The sequence below is a fragment of the Mixophyes fleayi genome, chromosome 5, assembly GCF_038048845.1.
Source record: "Mixophyes fleayi isolate aMixFle1 chromosome 5, aMixFle1.hap1, whole genome shotgun sequence".
In the NCBI taxonomy this organism is placed as follows: Eukaryota; Metazoa; Chordata; class Amphibia; order Anura; family Limnodynastidae; genus Mixophyes; species Mixophyes fleayi.
The window spans coordinates 92,848,075-92,868,010 of record NC_134406.1 but is presented as its reverse complement, the minus strand read 5'-3'; positions in this window follow the sequence as shown (position 1 = coordinate 92,868,010).

The following is a 19,936-nucleotide window of genomic DNA, read 5'->3' as shown; positions in this document are numbered from 1 at the left end:
TGACATCAGAATAGGACAACAATAACCAGCCATGTGTGCTGGGAGTGACAGGTATATAAAGGGAAAACCACACCCAGGTGCATGGGATAATTGGTGAACATGAAGGTTAACCCCTAATGCACACAATAAGGCACAATAGCAGCACCTCTGGTGAATGGAGGTACTGCCAATACAAATACAATAATAAGGACAAAAAGGCAGGAGCTGCCATGCAAAGCAGCATGTAATGCATAAGCTGTAGGCAGATCGTGACAAAAATGAAGTGATTCCCGCTATCCAGTAGAAAGGCCTGCTCTCCCGGGTGTCCAAAATTCTTTTGGAAATTTTGGAAGAGTAGGTAAGTATGCTCTGTGTATGAATCCACCAATCCACATAGTGCACTTCTGAGCGGAAATCCTGCAAAGATATCATCAACCTATATTAAACTCTGTCTTCTCTGCTTAGTTAGAACAGCACCTCGTATAAGCGCAAAACATCAAAAACTTGTGGAAAACACGTTAAAAATGCATTACTAAAATGTGTCACCCACTTTTAAAGGGCAAATATGTGAACGAGATCTCAATGTGATGATTTTAATGAGAACATAATCAATTTGCTTATTTTTCTCACTTTTTGTCAAAATGTCAGATTTGTAGATTATACGCAATTATCCCACCTAATCTACCTAACATTTACAGTGCTGTATTTCTGGCTTAAAATTCTCCATTTGGATGATGTCATTAAGCACATGGGGTATTAAGTCATGAGAGGTGCAGAAAGTGTTGATGGGTAGACACAGGAGGAAGAGAAATACAAAAGACAGCACATAAAACTTCAAAGGGAAGATTCAAAACAGAACAGACAAAGAATGTCTTGGAGGTATATAATGCAGTACCTATTATCTAATTTGCTGAAGTTAATGGGAGACAGGTAATTTAGGATAAAGTTAAATGCTTGCACTGTAAAATAAGAACATTTCTCTCTATAATTTAGGAAATATATATATATATATATATATTTCCCTTAGGGCTAGTTCATGTTGGCTTTTTGGTGGAGGTTTTTAACCAGTTGGCACACATGTTGGAAATCTGCCAAAAAAAAAAGTGAGGACTCATTGTCCTCGTATGTGCTGTAGAGTGGATATACTGTATAAATAATGTTTACTGCATTTTTTGATATGCATGACTGCCATTTTTACAAAAAGCATTACTAGGTATTTTGTCTGCATGAAGGGGATGGTACACTATGTTTTTGGGAAACACGTTACAACGCTTAAAAAGGCATACTATTAATAAATCACGATCATCAGGAATAAGCTTAACATTTAGATCCGATTTTAAAGCGGCATTAATCGGAGCTAACTGTTAAACCCTTAGGGTTAGCTTAGCGTTGGGGTTAGGGTTAGAGTTATGGTTAGGGTTAGGAATAAAGTTAGTGTTAGGGACCCAGCATTACCTCTATATCACAATAGTGATATAGAGGTCGCACTTTAAAATGATGTGAAAAGAGGCTGCCGTTATTCCTGATGATCTTGATTTATTAATACACTGTCGAGGTCTGCAATGGTCATTCTTAAGGTCAGTCAGCATTTATTACAAGTCGGGTGTTAGGAACCCCTCCAGCCGGCACAACACAACCCGGAGTCTACTCTGCCAGTCAGGTGTTCACTGGAGCCCCTGATGGTGGGGACAGACTGGGCTGCAGGCTGACAGAGGGTCGTGAAGTGTGTACCGGCTGGGGAGAACCCAGGCAAGAAGAGTCAGGTCCACGCAGAGGTCAAAAGGTCGGCAGCAGGTAACAGTAACAATGAACAAGCTGAGGTCAGAGGTCACAGGCAAAGTAGCAGAACGGGTAAACGAGCCAAGGATCAGGGTCACAGGAAACACAAGCGAAGTCAAATACGAAGCCAAGGGTCATACACGGGAATTCAAAACGTAGATACAGGAACAGGAACTGGAACAAGCAGGTCAGCAGACTGGAGCACAGAAGCTATAACCGGCAATGAGGCAGCAGACCTCATTGCCTTAAATACAACCCACAACCAATCAGAACCTGCCCCTAGACAAGGCCACACTTGTAGGCTAATTGCCAGCACCTAGCAAGACCAATCAGGGCTTAGCCCTGAAATCCACACCTGCAGGCTAATGCCTGCTAATTCAGCCACAGGCTAAATCTGCCTGATTGTCCCTAGAGCGCATGCGCGCCTGGCTGCCAGGACACGGCGCTGAGGAAGCGTCCGACCGTTGCCTTGGCAACGGTCGGGAGTTGGAAGGAAATGACGTCCCGGTCGTCATGGTGACGGCCGGGACGTTGGGACCGACAGGAAGCGAGCCGCGGCGGCTGTGAGTACCACCGCGGCTCGTGACAGTACCCCCCCCTTGAGGAGGGGTTAAGGAACCCCGACATCCCGGTTTCCTTGGAAATTTTTTAAAGAACTCCTTCAACTGTTTAGGAGCATCGAGTTGTCTCCGTGGGATCCAAGACCGTTCTTCTAACCCACGATTCCTCCACTGCACTAGGAAGTGCACCTGACCTTGCACTTTTTTGGAATCCAAGATCTTCTGAACAACGTATCTTGGTGATCTGTTTGATTTTCTCTCAGGCAAATTTGAAGACTGGATTTGAGTAGGATATAATACCGGTTTCAACAGAGAACAGTGAAATGTGTTGGGAATTCTCAACGAGCCCGGAATTCTTAACCTAAATGCAACAGAATTAACCTGCTTGATGATAAGGAATGGGCCGATGAACTTGGGACCCAACTTTTTGCAAGGCTGTCTGAGTTTAATGTTTTTTGTAGACAGCCACACTCTCTGGCCCACCTTGAAGGAGCAGATGGTACGGTGGCGATCCGAAATTTTTTTTGCGACAACTGAAGCCTGTTTCAGAGATGCCTGTACTTTCCTCCAGATAACTCTGAGATCTCTTGCAGTGGAACGGATCTCCTGGACACCAACTGGGTTAAGCGAATACAGGGAGTTAGATCTGGGGTGAAAACCATAATTGCAGAAAAACGGAGAAGTTTTAGTAGATGAATGACAGGAATTGTTACAGGCAAATTCTGCCCAGGGTAACAAGGAAGACCAATTATCATGGAACTCTGACGTGTAGCATCGCAAAAACTTTTCCAAGGACTGGTTAACTCTTTCGGTCTGCCCATTAGACTGAGGGTGATATGCGGATGATAAACTAACCTTGATTCCGAGAAGGGTACAGAAAGATCTCCAGAATTGCGCTATGAACTGAGAACCCCGATCGGAAACTATGTCAGTAGGGAGTCCATGGAGCCGGAAAATATGTTGAATGAATAAGACGGCCAAATCCCGAGCTGTAGGCAGTCTGGGTAAGGGAACGAAATGGGACATCTTGCTGAACCGGTCTACCACGACCCAAATGGTATTGTGTCCTGCAGAAGGTGGTAGATCCACTATAAAGTCCATGGACAAGTGGGTCCATGGTTTTGCAGGTGGTGCCAAAGGAACTAACTGGCCTATTGGGCGGATCCTAGGAACTTTGTTTCTGGCACAAACCTCACATGAGAGGACATGACTCCTGACGTCAGCAGACATAGATGGCCACCAGTCTGTACGAGAAAGGATTTCTAACGTCTTGAAAATTCCAGGATGCCCTGCAACCCTACTGTTATGCGCCTCTGCAATAACCGCCTTCCTTAGATGGACTGGAACAAAGAGACGTCGCTCCGGAGTAGTATCAGGGGCTAATTTCTGGAATCTCTGAAGTGTGATATTCAGATCTTGGGTCAACCCGGCATGGATTACAGAAGGAGGAATAATCGGCTCTGGGATAGTGATTGGAATGTGGTGTGCCGAGAAACTTCTGGAAAGGGCATCTGCCCGGACATTTTTGGAGCCTGGTCGGTAGGTGATCAGGAAGTTAAACCGGGTAAAGAATAACGCCCACCGGGCCTGTCTGGGATTTAAACGTTTGGCTGACTGTATATATTGTAAATTCTTGTGATCGGTAATGACAGAGATCTGATGTGAAGCACCCTCCAACCAATGCCGCCACTCCTCGAAGGCCCATTTGATTGCCAATAGTTCTCTATTACCGACATCATAGTTGCCCTCCGCTGAAGAGAACTGACGGGAGAAATAAGCACATGGGTGCAGACGATTAGTATGAGGATCCTTCTGCGATAGGATGGCACCGGCACCGATGTCAGAGGCGTCGACCTCAAGAATAAATGTCCTAGCTGGATCCGGATGTCTAAGGACCTGAGCGGAGACAAAGGCCTTTTTCAGGCTTTCGAATGAGGCTGCTGCTTGGGACGACCAATTAGTTGGATCCATTCCTTTACGGGTCAGAGCGACAATGGGAGCCACAATGTCGGCAAAGTTGTGAATGAATCTCCTATAATAATTGGAGAAGCCCAGGAACCTCTGCACCGCCTTAAGATTGTTGGGTTGCACCCAATCCAAAATAGCCTGGACCTTAGCTGGATTCATGGAGAATCCCTCAGAAGAGATTACATAGCCTAAAAAGGATACCTTCTGTACCTCGAACTCACACTTTTCCAGCTTAGCGTACAGGTGGTTCTCTCGTAATTTCTGTAGAACTTGTTTGACGTGAGTCTGATGGGCGGGCAAAGATCTGGAATAGATGAGGATATCATCTAAATAGACGACCACGAAACAACCAAGGAATTCCCGAAGAACTTCATTGATCAAGTCCTGGAACACTGCAGGTGCATTGCTAAGGCCAAACGGCATGACCAGATACTCGTAGTGGCCAGAGTGCGAATTGAATGCCGTCTTCCACTCATCTCCTTCTTTGATACGGATGAGATTATATGCTCCGCGAAGGTCGATTTTAGTGAAGACAGTAGCCCCTCTTAGCTGATCAAACAATACCGAGATGAGCGGAAGGGGATAGGTGTTCTTGACTGTGATATGATTCAATCCCCGGTAGTCAATACAAGGTCTTAACCCTCCGTCTTTTTTTGATACAAAGAAGCATCCTGCTCCTACGGGAGACTTAGATGGCCTGATGAAGCCTCTCTCCAGGTTTTCGTCGATATACTCCTGCATGGATTTTGTTTCTGGAGCAGAAAGGGAATACAAACGCCCCTTAGGTAACTTGGAACCAGGAATAAGTTCGATGGCACAGTCAAAGTCACGATGTGGCGGTAAGGTATCAGCAGCCTTCTTGGAGAACACGTCCCAGAATTCATGATACTGTGAGGGAAGCCGCTCCGGAATAGGCTGAATCATACGCAGAGACAGTGACAAACAAGACTGTGTACAATAAGTACTCCACTTGACAATCTCTCCTTTTACCCAGTCTATGACAGGGTTATGACAGGAAAGCTATGGGTGGCCCAAGATCATAGGAACCGACGAACAATCGATCAGGAAGAAGGTGATTGACTCAGAATGGAGAGCTCCGATCTTCAACTGTAGTGGCGGGGTCTCCCAGGAAATCTTGCCACCAGGCAACGGACCTCCGTCTAAGCCACAGACAGTAATGGCAGAGTTGAGTTTTACCATCGGAATTCCGGCAGAGCGGGCAAACCCAATATCAAGGAAGTTGCCTGCAGCTCCGCTATCAATGAAGGCCGACAGGTCCACAGAGCGAGCCCGGAAGGTGAGCTGTGCAGGAATTAATACAGCATTTTTCGGGGAGATAATTTGCAGACCTAGGTGAACTTTCCCCTCATTCCCTAGGCATGGTCTTTTCCCGACTTATTTGGGCAAGAACGGGAGAAGTGGCCTTTTATGCCACAGTATAGACATAGACCTTGCGAACGTCTCCTGTCTCTCTCTTCAGAAGAGAGACGATATGCTCCTAATTGCATAGGCTCCTCACCATCCTGGGAAACAGGAACGAAGGCGGATGGAGGTGATGATGTTTCCTTTTCAGTTTTCCGCTCCTTATATCTCCTGTCAATTTTAATGGAGAGGTGCATCAGATCCTCCAGAGAACTAGGAGACGGGTATTGCACCAAAGAATCTTTAATCTGTTCAGATAAGCCGAGACGGAACTGACTTCGTAAGGCAGGGTCGTTCCATCCACTATCAGGTGACCATCTACGGAATTCAGCGCAGTATTCTTCTGCCGACCGTCGGCCTTGTTTCAAGGACCGTAGATGAGCTTCCGCGGAGGCCACTCGATCCGGGTCATCATACAGTAGACCCAGTGCCTCGAAGAAGGAGTCTACGGACTGCATGGCCGGACTGGTCTGCGGCAAAGACAACGCCCAGGACTGGGGGTCACCCTGTAGAAGGGAAATAATAATCCCAACTCTTTGCTGCTCTGAACCGGAGGAGCGGGGTCTCATCCGAAAATAGAGCTTGCAGCTCTCCCTGAAGTTCCGAAACAGGGTTCTATTTCCGGAGAACCGATCTGGTAAGTTCATTTTGGGTTCACAGATGGGACCTGGAGTCGGTTGTGAAGCTTTTGTGGCTTCTTCTTGAACAGACATACGCTCAGCCAATCCCTGCATCATCTGATACAAGGACTCAACGTGGCCTGCTAGGGTTTGTGCCGGAGACGGTGTGGATCCACTTGTATCCATTCTAACCTTGTCTCCGTGAGTGGGCCGGTTATAATGTTAGGAACCCCTCCAGCCGGCACAACACAACCCGGAGTCTACTCTGCCAGTCAGGTGTTCACTGGAGCCCCTGATGGTGGGGACAGACTGGGCTGCAGACTGACAGAGGGTCGTGAAGTGTGTACCGGCTGGGGAGAACCCAGGCAAGAAGAGTCAGGTCCACGCAGAGGTCAAAAGGTCGGCAGCAGGTAACAGTAACAATGAACAAGCTGAGGTCAGAGGTCACAGGCAAAGTAGCAGAACGGGTAAACGAGCCAAGGATCAGGGTCACAGGAAACACAAGCGAAGTCAAATACGAAGCCAAGGGTCATACACGGGAATTCAAAACGTAGATACAGGAACAGGAACTGGAACAAGCAGGTCAGCAGACTGGAGCACAGAAGCTATAACCGGCAATGAGGCAGCAGACCTCATTGCCTTAAATACAACCCACAACCAATCAGAACCTGCCCCTAGACAAGGCCACACTTGTAGACTAATTGCCAGCACCTAGCAAGACCAATCAGGGCTTAGCCCTAAAATCCACACCTGCAGGCTAATGCCTGCTAATTCAGCCACAGGCTAAATCTGCCTGATTGTCCCTAGAGCGCCTGCGCGCCTGGCTGCCAGGACACGGCGCTGAGGAAGCGTCCGACCGTTGCCTTGGCAACGGTCGGGAGTTGGAAGGAAATGACGTCCCGGTCGTCATGGTGACGGCCGGGACGTTGGGACCGACAGGAAGCGAGCCGCGGCGGCTGTGAGTACCGCCGCGGCTCGTGACATCGGGTAAATGAGTTTCGTGAATTTTTGGTCGTGGTAGTCACTGTCGGGGTTATCAGCACCGTTAAAGTGACTACCACCGGAACACTTATATGCAGAAACTAAATTCAATTTTGTGGAACGGGGATTATTTAAGTGAGCTAAAGTGGTTACAGCAATTACAGTGGCTTTTCCTGATTTTCTGTTGGGCGCAGTGGCATAAATACCATTTGTGCAGCAGATGCAGTGCACCGGGGCCCATGGAGATATTGGGGCCCGCTGCATGGTACATGCAGAGGGTCAGGGGCCCTGGTGCTCTCCTCCCCGCCTCTCTGCACCGGTACCCACAGCTCGCTAGTTCTGCCTCTGGATGGGCGCACAACTTTTTTCTCCCACCAAAATACTTAATTTCTTCTCCACCTCTGAGGTGTCATCACTATATGTATAGTGGGACATGCTTTGCACCTTTTAGTTGTACTAATGCAGAAAAGTGCATTTGTAGACACACTTCGACTAATAAAATAAAAAGCTTGAAAAGCACAAAGTGACAATAAGGGGAGAGTGCTAAGTGTCCTCGGAATATTCTGCAGAGACACATTGCCTCAATGTTCTCATTTTCCCTCGTGTCCTATTGAAATGTGCAGAAAAATGAGTGGAGATTTCTTACTGTAGTAGGTGGAAATATGAGCATTTAAACATTGAGGCGACCTTGCACTCAACTGAATTTCTCCCTAAGAGTAATAAAGAGTAATACATACAATCCCGATGTCCACTTATTTTATGATTAACTGGACAAAAAATTTTAAAACGTGAAATAAAGTGGTCTTAAAGTGGTAGTAGGTTGGACTTTGGACCATCCCCAACCAGAAAAACTAGGTATAGATTTCCATAAGGTTATCGTGCACCTTGAAATGTGCTTGGCAGACAAGTAGGCACACTCGTGTATTTAAAAAACCATTGTGAGTTTGAAGAGTTTGCAGTTTATAAATGAGTCTTTATGTATGCATAGGATAGCTAGAAAGAAAATAGTAATATATATGATATATAAATATCTGCACCAATTATTCACAGTAAGCTCAAGTGGGGTCGAGATGGGATGAAGGTGGGTAGAATGATCCCGGTCCTGCCTATAGGACCGTCAGTGGCCCTGAGTACATCCCCAGGTGAGGATTTACTAACATGGTACACCTTAGAGCAGCGTTGGCTAACCTGTGACACTCCAGTGTGTTGTGAAACTACAAATCCCAGCATACCCTTCCAGCAATAAGCTGCTGTATATTGGCAAAGCATCATCATCATCATCATCATCATAATCTATTTATATATATGTCACCACTAATTCCACAGCGCTGTACAGAGAACTTATTCACATCAGTCCCTGCCCCATTGGAGCTTACAGTCTAAATTCCCTAACATACACAGACCGAGAGAGACTAAGGTCAATTTAATAGCAGCCAATTAACCTTCTAGTATGTTTTTGGAGTGTGGGAGGAAACCGGAGCACCCAGAGGAATCCCACGCAAACACAGAGAGAACATACAAACTCCCCACAGATAAGGCCATGGTCGGGAATCGAACTCATAACCCCAGTCCTGTGAGGCTGAAGTGCTAACCACTAAGCCACCATGCTGCCCATAATGTTTCACAACACAGGGAGTGTCACAGGTTAGCCAACATTGCCTTAGAACATACCACATACTAAGCAATTTAGTATTTATGAGAGTAAGTCTATGTCCAGATGTTGAGTCTTTTAAAAATGTGTGATGTATTTTTTTCTTCCATGACACTACACTACACCCAGTAGCATGGAAAATAAGGCAGTTTTCAGTTTCCATGCCCGTACCTGTCATTTTCTAAAGAAAAATGCTCATAGGTGTTTAAAAGCATTTTTTGTAGAATCCCATTCATGGAGATGCATTTAGGAGCATCTTAGGAGCATATGTGAAGCGTCAAATTGCTTCAAACGCACTACACACCCATCTGGATGTAGCCTATACAGACTAGCTCATCGTCTTACACTCAAGTTATAGTGTCACATATTGATTGCTCCAATATGCACGTATGTTGTAGCTTATTCAAAAGTGATCAGATGAATACATTCAGTGGTAAAATGAAAATACATTCCATGTAAAAATAATAAAAATACGGATTACTGTATTTTTCTGTAAATGTCCATATGAAGTTATAAATGTATAATATATATATATATATATATATATATATATATATATATATATATATATATATATATATATATATATATTATACATTTAAACTTCATAGTTACATAATTGATGGGTAATCTTGCTATTGGCAATACCATCTTTTCACTTTATATCAGTTTTCATAAATGCCCTTAATATATTTATGTAAATCCTAATTCATCATTTTCCCCTGTATGTACTGTGTGACGACTATATAAAGAAAATCTAAAAAATGTAGAACCCCCTGACATTGTTATTGATACCTCCCAGTGACTGAATTTGTGGCACAGCACTTGGACCTAGAGGAAACACACCAGAAATGTTGCTTAGCAACATAAGTATGAGGGGAGGACAGAGATAGTGAGAGAGTGAGAGCAAGGGACCGGGGACAGAGGGCAGGAGGTCCTAGGACCCTCCATGTAATCTGGGGAGCTGGTTTATGGCCTGCTGCCATTAGTGTACAATATTGCAGACAGAATACTAATGAAATGGGACAGATATGAGGGATCAATTTCCTCATAATGTGGCAGGATGACAGAAAGGAGAGGCAGGATACAGAGGAGGAGTGAAAGATAATACTCCCGCAGAGGAGGAGTGAGTGATAATACCACTGCATAGGAGGATTGAGAGATAATACTCCCGCAGAGGAGGAGTGAGAGATAATACACCCGCAGAGGAGGAGTGAGTGATAATTCCCCCTGCAGAGGAGGAGTGAGTGATAATACCCCCCGCAGAGGAGGAGTGAGTGATAATACCCCCCGCAGAGGAGGAGTGAGTGATAATACCACTGCATGGGAGGGTTGAGAAATAATACACTTGTAGAGGAGGAGTGAGTAATAATACCCCCTGCAGAGGAGGAGTTAGTGATAATACCACTGCATAGGAGGGTTGAGAGATAATACTCCCGCAGAGGAGGAGTGAGTGATAATACCACCGATTAGGAGGAGTGAGTGATAATACTCCCGCAGAGGAGGAGTGAGTGATAATACTCCCGCAGCGGAGGAGTGAGTGATAATACCCCCCGCAGAGGAGGAGTGAGTGATAATACCACCGAATAGGAGGATTGAGAGATAATACTCCCGCAGAGGAGGAGTGCGAGATAATACTCCCGTAGAGGAGGAGTGAGTGATAATACCCTCCGCAGAGGAGGAGTGAGTGATAATACCACTGCATAGGAGGGTTGAGAGATAATACACTTGTAGAGGAGGAGTGAGTAATAATACCTCTGCATAGAAGGAGTGAGAGATAATACTCCCACAGAGGAGGAGTGAGTGATAATACCCCCCACAGAGGAGGAGCGAACTATAATACCCCCCGCAGAGGAGGAGTGAGTGATAATACCACCGAATAGGAGGATTGAGAGATAATACTCCCGCAGAGGAGGAGTGAGTGATAATACGACTGCATAGGAGGGTTGAGAGATAATACACTTGTAGAGGAGGAGTGAGTAATAATACCTCTGCATAGAAGGAGTGAGAGATAATACTCCCGCAGAGGAGGAGTGAGTGATAATACTCCCCGCAGAGTAGGAGTGAGTGATAATACCACCGATTAGGAGGAGTGAGAGATAATACTCCCGCAGAGGAGGACTGAGTGATAATACCACCGCATAGGAGGAGTGAGTGATAATACCACCGCATAGGAGGGTTGAGAGATAATACTCCGGCAGAGGAGGAGTGAGTGATAATACCACCGCATAGAAGGAGTGAGTGATAATACCGCCAATTAGGAGGATTGAGAGATAATACTCCCGCAGAGGAGGAGTGAGTGATAATACTCCCGCAGAGGAGGAGTGAGTGATAATACTCCCGCAGAGGAGGAGTGAGAGATAATACTCCCGCAGAGGAGGAGTGAGTGATAATACCACCGCATAGGAGGGTTGAGTGATAATACACTTGTAGAGGAGGAGTGAGTAATAATACCTCTGCATAGAAGGAGTGAGAGATAATACTCCAGCAGAGGAGGAGTGAGTGATAATACTCCCCGCAGAGTAGGAGTGAGTGATAATACCACCGATTAGGAGGAGTGAGAGATAATACTCCCGCAGAGGAGGACTAAGTGATAATACCACCGCATAGGAGGAGTGAGTGATAATACCACCGCATAAGAGGGTTGAGAGATAATACTCTCGCAGAGGAGGAGTGAGTGATAATACTCCCGCAGAGGAGGAGTGAGTGATAATACCACCGATTAGGAGGAGTGAGTGATAATACTCCCGCAGAGGAGGAGTGAGTGATAATACTCCCGCAGAGGAGGAGTGAGTGATAATACCCCCCGCAGAGGAGGAGTGAGTGATAATACCACCGCATAGGAGGGTTGAGAGATAATACTCCCGCAGAGGAGGAGTGAGTGATAATACCACCGATTAGGAGGAGTGAGAGATAATACCCTTGTAGAGGAGGAGTGAGTGATAATACTCCCGCAGAGGAGGAGTGAGTGATAATACCATCGATTAGGAGGAGTGAGTGATAATACTACCGCAGAGGAGGAGTGAGTGATAATACTCCCGCAGAGGAGGAGTGAGTGATAATACCCCCCGCAGAGGAGGAGTGAGTGATAATACCCCCCGAAGAGGAGGAGTGAGTAATAATACCACCGCATAGGAGGGTTGAGAGATAATACCCTTGTAGAGGAGGATTGAGTAATAATACCTCTGCATAGAAGGAGTGAGAGTTAATACTCCCGCAGATTAGGAGTGAGTGATAATACCAACACAGAGGAGTGGTAAGAGAAAATACCCTCGCAGAGGGTAGGGTGAAATATAATACTCCCGAAGAGTAGAGATCAGTGAACACTGTTGTGAGAGAGAGATGAGGGTGAGCTAGAGAGCCACTATTTTGGATGTGACTGCCCCATTGATATTCTGTCCATGAAGCCTTTAAGAACTGTGCAGGAGGAGACAGAAGATGTATATATTAACTGTACATATTTGCTTTGTCATTGCAACTATTTAAGAATGTGCTGGAGCAATGGAGTGTAAAGAGTTTATGTTACAATATAGAGATGGTCTGGCGCCCAAGTTATTGAGACATCTCATTTCACTGCACCAGCAAGTTACATCACCTGTGTTCCAACATCTTCACAGAGACTCTAAAAATAGCCTGCACGTGCGGGGACCCTCTGGTCATCTGCATCCACTTCCAGGAGCTAGCAGAGCTAGAGAAGGAGGTGAACTGCCTTGCACACCTCAGCAATACCTACTGTAATAGTGGATTACATATTAAAAAAACTATTCCTTTCTGCTGGTTATTGAACTCCCCCCCCCAATTAAATTTCTCCTATAAATGAAAATAGAAAAATATTACATGGACATAAATAACAATTATGCACATTTCAAATAAGCTATATGACTTTATATCACATTAGAGAAAATTGCTAAAAATATTTTAATGTTAAATATATATATTTCATAGGTAAAATCAGAACTGGAAATCTATGGCTAACAGCATTCCTAGAAATCAGGACATTTTAAATCATGCCACTGATACAAGACAATCTTTGCATGTGTCCAAGTTGAACAATGTATGGCTGTGTGCGCCTTCACTCATACATTAATTACATTTCTTAAAGTGTGACGAGGTTGGTAGTTTTTTGAAAAGTTATATTATAATATTCTATTCTATTGTATTCTATTCTATTCTATACTTCTTCTAATTCTATATAATACGAGCTAGAATCTATTTTGGTTAAGTTGTCTGCTTTAATTATTACCATGCACTTGCTTTTATCATTTATTTAACTATTGTACTGCAGTCTGGTTATATACAGTGTTGCGATACTCTGTAGAATTTATAGGACATTGTTTCCAGACAAAAAAATAACAGCCTTTAGTGTTTATTTTTTCCATAAGTAGTTCTTATTATACCTGATAAAAAGTGGACAGTACTGTTAACATTGCAACCAATACTATTATCAGCTAAACCAGAATTTTTGATTGAGTTGCCTAATTGAAAAATGCAATGACCTGGCTGGATGGTAAGCGACAGAGCAATGACACAAACACACGACAGTTCCTAGCACATCTAGGACACATTGGCACACAGCAGTGACAGAAAAGAAAAATGGTGCAAGATGGAATTGTCCTTGGGCCCTCCCTCCCACCCACTGTTCTGTTGGATCTTAAAAAGGAATCCAAAAATCGTGAGATCCGAGATCCGCCGACGTAACAATGACGTTTTGCCTCGTTTTCAAATCCGAAAAAAGCGCAAAAGTACCAAGCCGAGCTTGCATCTGCTAAGTTGGGGTATGTTCGGTTCTCTGGGAACCGAGTCTGAGCATCTCTAGTTTGTTTTTTTTATAATTTTTTATTTTCAGTGGTCAATCAAGAAAATACAGACAGCAAAACGATAACACTGTGTAGCATACACAGTAAAATCACAACAGTTATTGTGGTGTATCGCATATTAGGAAACCTTTAGACAAAAATGACCGGTTTTTACATTTTTAAAGAGTAATATAAAATGGGTGTAGGAACAAAAGGGATTGTGGGGGAGGGGTGAGGGGAGTAGGACCACAAAGATAAGCACTGTAAGTATTTAGAGGATAACTAGGGTGTGTTGAGCCTATAGCAGAGGGGGAGATATGTGTCGGGAAGAGTTAGGGTCATCACACATGGGTCAGGTCGGAGGATGCGGAGCGTTGAGGGGGGAAGGTGTGTTCCTCGGCTAGCCAAGGAGCCCAGACTTGACTGAAGACGTGGCCTCTATCGTGGAGGTAGTACGTAATCTCCTCCATAGCGGCCACGTGCCAAATCTGCCTCTTGAGAGCCAAAAGGGATGGAGGTGAGGTCTTTTTCCAATTAAGGGCTATGAGTGATTTGGCTGCTGTCAGGATGTGGGCAGTTAATTTCTTGGAGAATTTGCCCAGGTCTTGGGGAGGGTAACATAAAAGAAATATTCAGGGATCTTTCGGGATGGGGGCTTCAAAAAGGGTATTTAGGAAACTATGGACTGAATCCCAGAAGGTGGTGATAATCGGGCAAGGCCACCAAATATGAAACATCGTACCCCTTTGGCCACAGTCCCGCCAACAGCAGGGCGAGGGAGAGGGAAACATTCTATGGAGTCTTGTGGGAGTGTAATACCAACGGTAATAAATTTTGTAAGAGGTTTTCTTGAGTTTAGTTGATATAGAGCATTTAGCTATCCCCAGTCTCATGTCTTCCCAAGCCTCTTCATCCGGGGGAGGACCAAGGTCCTTTTCCCACTCGAGCATCTCTAGTTTTTAAATGGAATTCTAACAAGATGCTGACTCCTGCTGTCTGAGACACCTTGATGATGTGCTTCATTTTAAGGCTACTTATAAGTTTATTCACACATTAAGATATTTAAAACACATTGTCTGTTTAGGATTGATATTTGAATCTAATAATAAGCAGTGCATGGCAGTTAGATGGGTTGATGCAAACTGGGACATCCACCAGTTAGCATATTGTATATTGTGTGCATCGTTCTGCACATGCCCAGAGAGTGGGCGCACGCATGTGCCTATGTAGACTTGAGCAGTTCTGGCACTTGTACCTGTCTGTGACAGGAGAGGCAGGACATGGGAGGAAAGGGCGTCCAACATTGTTCAGGTATAACAAGGAGGTGTTCAACTTCGACTACTGCAGACCTCCAGAAAACATGCATATACTCCTGTGTCTTTTCATTTGCTATAGGGCAGGTGCAAAAACTCGTGCTGCTGCTGATGATGACTTTTCATAAACCAGGCACATATGCTGAAGCGGATGCAGGCAGAGATGAGTATGACTCTGTATTTCGGCACAAATACGGTATTTTTCCATGTTCTTCTTTAGACTAATTTACTCCCATTTTGTGACCAACTCTGCATCAGCCCCAGAGTGTTCAAATAAGCTCAGGGGCTAAGTAAATTTTGACCAACTTTAAACAAATTTTCCCAAACCCCTTTAGTGATGTTTTGCTCAGATGAGAAGATAAAAGGATGGATCTCCCACCATATGTACGTCTCCTTACACATACTAAAAATAGACGCAGACATTATTTCAATCAGCATTAGACATCTCTGATTAAATCATCATACGTTGAGACGGGTTGCAATGTTTTTTTCTGCTACGTAATCACGTGGTTCAAAAAGAGAAGGAGACGGCCCGGTACAAAAAAACCTTTAACTCTTCTAGAAAGTAACAAGATTTGGATCTAAGTAATATGTACACTGTATTTTCTCACAGTGCTATGTAATAAACTATTTGTATACATGAAATGAAGCCTACTGTTGTTTTTATATCAGCTATGTTTCTTTCTTGTTTTTCAATAGGTTGAGATTTCAGGTTGAGATTTCAATTTGACAGATTACCATGTTTAATTTATACATCTGAAAGTAAAATCTGAGGCAAGTGTTTCTTTAAGAATAAAGTTATGCATCCCCAGAGAGCATTTATACGCTCAATTATTTAGTAAGGGATTGTATATTTTTTGCAGTATAGGCTTAAGGCTTTTAATTTGCTTACACATGGGTTGTGCAGCCTGCACTGCATACATCACAAGATCAATGCAAATCTGTTTATTTGAAACTGGTTCAATTTTAAAAGAATTCCATTAACTAGCAATAAAAGAGCCACCGTAACGTGATTACTATTGAGTTCTTAGTGGGCAGGGAAAGAATGAGTTTGGTTTTGCAATGATACTTACTATAGACATTTGTGGATATATTTAAAAGAGAATGCAGGCCGGGTTTGAAGGGCGCACTGTTTGTAGCCTTTTAGTTTCTTAAATGAGCATTCTCATCTGACATCTGAAGGTCAATACAGCTTATCAAGGAAGCTGGGTGCCACTTATTGCGTTTTGTTTTATTATGTGCATATGTTAACCACATGTCCTTAATCTTCTTTCAGAAAATGTAATCAACAGAATGGGAAATAGTAATGTGAGTATATAATGCAGCTTTCTCCTGTATATATTAAAAATCTGTATGTAGTATATAAAAAGTACAAGCTACTTTCAGAAGTAAAGGCTATAGTTTAATTTCCTCTATAGCAATTAACTGCTTAATGGCCTGATGCTGTTTTTTTTACATTGTTGCTGTCCGCCTGTGGACCTGTGCTGTTAGAGACAGCCTAAGGGTTCAGGGAGTATGCAGGGAGGTTCCTGCCATCCCAATTGCTTGTTCAATTTGAGCTACAGTTAGCAGCCAGTATGCAGATTGTTTGCACAGAGGGTAGAACATTTTGTCTAGTTAAGCACCGTAGAGGGAGCTATGCTGACAATATTTGCTAAGGTAATATTACCTGCGACTACTGGGAAAATACGTTTACACACATTGGAGTCTACAAAGTTTTTATTCCTAGAAGACACTACTCACTTTCCACCAGTTGAAAAGAATGAGATACTTCCAACTCATCCATGACTCCTTTAACTTGCTGTTAGGAACCCCTCCAACCAGTACAGCAAAACCCGGAGTATACTCCGAAAGTCTGGTGTTCACTGTTGCCCCTAGTGGTGGGGACAGACTTGGCTGCAGACAAACAGAGGGTCATGAGATGTGTACCGGCTGGGGAGAACTCAGGAAGGCAGAGTGAAGTCCAGGCAAGGGTCGAGGGCCGGCAGCAGACAGCGTATCCAGTAAACAAGCCGAGGTCAGAGGTCACAGGCAAAACAGCAGCGTAAGAGTCCAGGCAATAGATCAAGGGGCACAAGCAATCAATCGTAGTCAGATATCCAGGCATGGGTCGGCAACAATAATCAGAATCCTAATGGTAACAGAGAGCAAGGAACACAGCAGGCTAGTATGCAGCAAAGCAGGAACTATAACCGGCAGGGAGGGCTTGTCCCTTCCTGCCTTATAAACAGATAGGGGCCAATCAACACTGTCCTGCACAGCAGGAAATACTAAGCCCAGCTGGGCTATAACTATATTGATTGTGCGCACGCGCCCGGCTGCCATAGATGCTGGGACACGCTGAGGGCTGAGAGCGTCCTGACCGTGACCTAGGCAACGGCCGGGACCAGGAGGAAATGACGTCCCGGTCGTCATGACAACGGCCAGGATGCTGAGGCTGAACACTTGCAACATTTGACCTTTCCTCCTCAATCCAGAACTCAGATAACTTTATAAAAAAACAATTTTCCAAATGGAATGGCATTTCCTTGACCTGCTTTTAATACATAGAAATGTTTGGGAATTATCTAGTTTTCTGTAATATATAAGCTGTGGACTGACAGCACATTATGGTCAGAAATTTTAAAAATACTGACATCAAGGGTAATTTATGACCGGTAAAACTACAAAGTTTAGTGCAAAATTTGTGAGGCCACCTTATCACTGTGTGTCTGCTTGTGTTCTTGAAGGTGGTGCTTTTGCCTCCTAAGAGAATGTAGTTTAAGTGGAGCATGCCTCAGTTCTTACCTGTCACTGAAAATTTAAAAAAAAAAATGCACTTGTATCTCAATCAAGGGAAGACCTAGACTTGTTTTAGGAGGGGTGATTTAGCATAGTCATGCTCCGCCTTCATTCTGATTGGCTGGCCATGGTTAGCCCCACCCCCTGTTGGACCCAACCCTCCCTCCGTTTTAATTGGTGTCTTGGCCACAATATAAAAAAATGCTTGTGGTGCTCTGGGGTGGGGGTGGGGGTGGGGGGTGTTGCCTTGATTGCCCCCCCCGTGATCCGCCACTGATCTCGATGAGAAACAGCAGGAGGGTCATATCAATTTATCTACTGAACCTTTACCATCTAAAAACTGGCCATTGCTTGCAAAGGTCACAAGTGATCTTATTCAATCGAGGAAGGGAAGGGGAAGTTTCCAATATATTGCTAACTACTTTTTCTATCGGAGATACTTTGATCGTCCACAAAGATGTTGCCCTAGTGCTTTCTGAGTTTAAGAAGAATCTCTTCCATCACTTCACAAGGATTAAAATCTAAGAAAAAGGAGGTAGGAAAGTTCCAGTCTTGCTAACACCATCAATGCAAAGTTCAATAGAACTGTAACTTGTTTAAGGGACCCAGCTGCTTTGCCACATTTCAGACACTGTCTTCCATTAAGCTTCGAAAACATGTTATTACTCTATCAAAGTTCTAAACTTAAACGATACAGAATTGGATAAATTGGTAGACTTCCTTGGACACAACATTAGGATGCACCAGTAATATTACCATCTCCCAAAAGGAACTCTGCAACTTGGCAAGATTAGCAAACTTTTAATGGTCCTTGAAACGGATAGACTGGCTGAATTCAAAGGCAAGAATTTGGAAGAGATTAACATTGATCCACATGACAACACAGTGCCAAAGCACAACCAAGACTTCCAAAGGTTTATGTAGCACAATACTTGGGTGGGGTACTAAGCAGATTACGAAAATTACGACTACAGTGATAGCTACACTAAAATACTGATCACTAGAACCCTGACATGTAGGAAATACAGACTTACCAAAAAAATGACAGACAACATTTCCGACAGGGCTGCTATAAATGACGACAGAAGAAAATGCTGGCAGTGTGATTGTCGCCACTTAAAATGTCGACAGTCACATTGCAGGTATTAAGAGGTCAATGCAAGGACCCGCTGGCTGTATAATGTAGAACCTTTAGTAAAAAAACATAAAATAAAAAGCGTGGGGTGCTTGCTATAAACACTATTAACCTTGGCAATGGTAGGGTTTGTGGTGTTTATAGGGGGAACCTCCACATTTTTTTATGTTTATTACTAAGGGTTCTACAGGTTTCTAAAGACTTTCTTTAAGGGTACAAAGAAATGAGAAAAAAAAACTTGGCACAGAGAGGAGGTCAAAGCTGAGGAGAAGCCCCTGATGAAGTTTATTCAGACATGCAGGGTGCCCAGAAAGCATGGTTGGGTCACATACATAATGACTGAATCATCTGCACTAAGAGATCGGAACTGGTTAGCTGTGATATTCTATGTAAAGAACTGCATAATAACTATAAAGAGAAATAAAAACGTTTAAATCAATGCACAGTTGTAAATATTTGCATTAAATATGTGGGTGTGGGTGAAATGTGGGTAAAATCTATTGATGTCTTCAGATGGCTAAAATACAGGTAACTGCCCCCACAAGTCAGTGAAATGTCAATCTTTTGTTTCAGGTCAAACTGAAAATCTTCAGTGATAACTGGTTACAAATAGCTCCTATACATACATACATACATATCTATTTGATCGTCTTGCTGATAAGGTATAAGGAAAGGGGTGTGCATATGAGGCACGATCCAGGCACGATCCTCACTATGTAATAAAGATAAATGTGATGTGTTTGTGTGGGTGTGTGTAGGGGGCTACATACTAGTCAGGGTTCTCAGTCACCATATGCTAATCATCCAATTAGATGGTCAGTAGTGTAATGTCTGCCACTTCCATCATAAGTGTAGCAGAAGTGCTGGGATCCCCTATGTGTAGAAAAATGTTTGGATTGTAATGGATAGGGCAGTCCTCAAAGTAATGGGAGAAATCAGGGGCAAGTACAG